Source organism: Vitis riparia, chromosome 18 (assembly GCF_004353265.1).
Source record: "Vitis riparia cultivar Riparia Gloire de Montpellier isolate 1030 chromosome 18, EGFV_Vit.rip_1.0, whole genome shotgun sequence".
NCBI lineage: Eukaryota > Viridiplantae > Streptophyta > Magnoliopsida > Vitales > Vitaceae > Vitis > Vitis riparia.
In genome coordinates this window covers 9110799-9114760 of record NC_048448.1, presented here as the reverse complement: position 1 = coordinate 9114760, position 3962 = coordinate 9110799, and the positions used below count along the sequence as shown (strand labels likewise).

The window sequence follows — 3962 nt, the reverse complement described above, 5'->3', positions numbered from 1 at the left end:
GTTTATAGGTGACGTGTGCCGCTTGTTTATAGAGCAACGAGCAGACAAAGTAGGCGTATGTTAGGCCGAATATGATCCCAATTGTCCGAACCATTCTGATTTTCCGAGTCAGCTCTCATTCCTTTCTGTTACGAGAACTGCGCTAACTGCGCTAACGCTTTTGCCTATTTCTGAGTTGATATATATGCATATATTAGTTTCCTTTGTTTATTGTTTTCTTCTTCTACAGCTTCAAATACATACAAGTCAGCTGCTGTTGCTGTTGGCATCTGGTTCTCAATTCGCAGATGATCTCAGGGCCACCGGAGACCAATCTACCGGTAGCCCTGCCCTTCAACCCTTCAACCCTTCAACTGGTACATATTGTTCTCACCCTTATGTATATAAGGTTTGAATGTCTGAATGCCTGAATGAATGAATGCAGTGTTCATAAATCTCATCATAGGTAACAAGATTCATCTCTCTCTCTCTCTTTCAGAATTATAATGATATAAAGTGATCGATCATCTAGAGTTTTCCTGGTGGTAGGAAGCTTGCAGTTGCATGACTTGTCTTCCAGAGTATTAAGAAATCAAAGGCTTCAAGTTTTTCTGCCAGGATGTGGACTATGAGATCCTTGAAGAAAGTAGATGATTATCCATTCTCCAGCTTGTTCCTTTAGTCCCTGCTTAAAGGCAAAATGATTCAAAAGATAATCTCACTTGTTGGGGATGCATAGCCGAGAGGAAGATGATCCATTTTTTATGGCATCTACAAAGCATATATATCAATGCCTACATTGATCTATGACATTGTCAATGTTCAGATTACAACAGAACCGGAGAATGAAAGAACCCCTTAATTAATTCTCTACTAATAGTTAAGAATGCAATCCCAATCAAAGCCCCTCTCTTTATTTGCATATGGATTAGTGTTTTCGCAAAGCAGCAGCTTTCTTCATAATTCTTCAGATCATTAGGGAGAGTGATTTAGTAAATTGGCCATTTCGGTTTTCTAATGGCGCCCATAGATTGCTGTCATTCTGTGGTTGTGGAAGCCAAAGGAAGAGTATCAGATAGATGAAATGGGCAAGATAAAGAGCATGTAATTAAGCTGGAATTGTTTCCTATGGTACACGTTTAATCACTCCTAATGTTCATGTCCTTGTTCTTTGACAGGCTTTTTTGTGCGAGCAATGGATAATTCAAGTGGATCATCGAACTTTCAACACATAGGGAGATGGACAGCGCTGCCCCATAGAACACAGTTGCCACAGATGCCCCCATCCTTGAACCATTATAACTTGAATCATGAGGTAGGATCAATAGGAAACCCAAAACCTACAGGGGGACAGCCCACCCAAAGCATTTCTTCTGAAAGCGTTCTCATAGAGGAACCACCATCTTGGTTTGAGGAACTTCTTAATGAACCGGACACACCTATGCAAAGAGGCCACCGGCGTTCAGCAAGCGACTCTCTTGCATACTTGGGTGCAGTAGCTAAGGTATCTAACACAAACGAGGATCATAAGTTCATAAATAGCTTCGCATGGCCTTCTTTCGGCTCTTTATGCAATGCTTCCACCTACACAAGGCCAAGCTCTTTTGATGAAAATCAGAATAGGGCATGGGAATCATCTTTGAATTGTTTGAACTACACAAGTGACCTTCCATTGACAAGGGATAAGTCAAACATAATAAATGTTCAAGTCTCGGGATCATATGCTCCTCCAGATCAACCAGATGGGGTGCCACCCATAGCTACTAAAAAGCAAGATTGTGCAGAATCTATTTCACATAACCAAGAAGACTCTTCTGAACGAAGTGATTCCTCTTCTGCTCAGCCTTCTTTGTCCAAGAATGATGCAAAACGTGCTAAACAGTATGCATTCTATCCATTTATCTCGAGTATCAATGTTTTTGTTCCTTTCGTAATATTTTTAGTGCTAATTTCACTCACCTTGTTTCAAATTTCACTAAATACATTTCATTTTATCGATTTGAAATTTTATCAAATACCTTTCGTGCCCTTTTCATTTGTCATTTTCACTTACCTCTCCTCTCATTGAGTCCGTTTGAAAGTAATTTTAAAAATGTGAGGAGATTTCACATGCTTGAAAACACTTATCATAGTATTTGATAAATTTCATAAATCACTTTTGGAAATCTAAAGATTAAGATGTTACTAAAATTATTGTCTTTCTTCTGTTAAACATAAAATGAGTTTTCTTCAAAAATGTGCTTTTTATGAAAGTGTTATGGATTAGAAGTGCTTTAACCAAATTACTTTCAAACGAACCCTTCATCATCTAATATGTATTTCACCTATTCCTTGGTTATGCAATTAGGCTTTGTGCTTTTGCATTGACTTGTGCTTGTATTGTTCTAGTTTGCTTTACAAAAAAAAAAAAAAATTAAGATATTTGACAAAATTTAGAAAACACTTTTGAAAAGTGTTTTTTTTTTTAAAGAAAAATCAAGCATTTGACAGAATTAAAAAAAAAAAAACTTAAAAAGTTCAAAAATCATTTATTGTGCTACATGAAGAAACACTTGATAAGTGATTGTTCCAAAAACACTTCTACAAAAAATACTTTCACTGAAAAACACTTCAATGAGAACAAATGTGAAACACACTCTTAGTTGAGCACATATGCAAAAACTAACTGGCTGATTTAGGGCTTTTAGTTTGTGCTCATTCATGACCTATAATCAAGTTGACTCGTAGAAAGACCATGTTGCCTTCTATATGTTGTAAGTGTTACCTGTGTGGTTTATTCAAGCAGTCAATTATTTCTGATATGTATACAATCTTTATTCCCGATACGCCATGAAAATGCAGGCAATTTGCTCAACGTTCACGGCTCAGGAAACTTCAATATATAGCAGAACTGGAAATGAGCGTCCAGGTCTTACAGGCAAGGCAGCAAAAGCTAAAACACTTTGCTTAACTTTACAACTATTCCCCCTTTGCTAAGATGGAAGTTTATGGTTGTTTTGTCAATTTTGCAGGCAGAAGGATGTGAAATTTCAGCTGCCGTTGAATATCTTGACCAGCACAATCTTATATTAGGCATGAAGAACCGAGCCCTGCAGCAACGGTTAGAAAGTTCATCTCAGGAGTACCTCATTAAACAATGTAAGTGTCTTTAGATAGCCTTTCAATATTCTCATTAAGCCTTGTCACGGATTCAAGTGTTTTGTAAACTCACATATGGCACTTATACAACCAAAGTCTCTTGAAAAGGTCAAATTTGTTGATTTGATCCAGAGAAGCAATACTATTGCAACCTTTACCATAACTTAGATAAAAATTTGAAGTAAAAACTTGATGGAGGTTGTTGGATGCAGTGGAACAGGATATGTTAGAGCGAGAAATCAGAAGGCTTCAAGTTCTGTACCAGCAACAGCAACAGCAACAGCAGCAGCAGCAGCAGTTCTCTGGTCATCGTAGAGCCAAGAGTAGAAATCTTGATTCCCCATTTTCGAACACTTCTGTAAAAACATAAGGAAGCCAGTGTCAGTAGCAATGCGGTTTGCGGCTCTCTCCACGTTTAAATGTGGAGTTTCTATTATAGTAACAATAATGTTATTTATATGTTTATGTAACTTTTTGTACTTTTAATGAATTGGGTCCATGCAGGTCGACCATGATACCTGCCCACCCTCTACTTATTCTTGCCTGGCCTATTGTCTACCAAAAGCCAATGAAGAGTGTAAACCAAAATGGTGTGAAAGTGCCTGCTTCCATATCTAGCCACATGTATTTAATAAATCCCAGGACAAATTCTTGCAAACCTAATTAGTAAATCCAGGTATTAATCATCCTTTCTGCAATAATTAAGCAATGGTCGATAAGATAAAGTGAATTCACTTTATATGTTTGGAGTCGCATTAAGTTTGCCATGAAGTAATATCGGTTATATTTGTTATGATGCAATAATGCCACTTTTACGTTCCGTAATGGGTCACTTATAGCGCTCC

General features: G+C 37.5%; 1 pseudogene; it reads left to right on the top strand.

The window, feature by feature from the left end:
* The first annotated feature begins 234 nt into the window (after positions 1–234).
* LOC117906509 lies at positions 235–3661 on the top strand (annotated as a pseudogene).
* Positions 3662–3962: the final 301 nt, after the last annotated feature.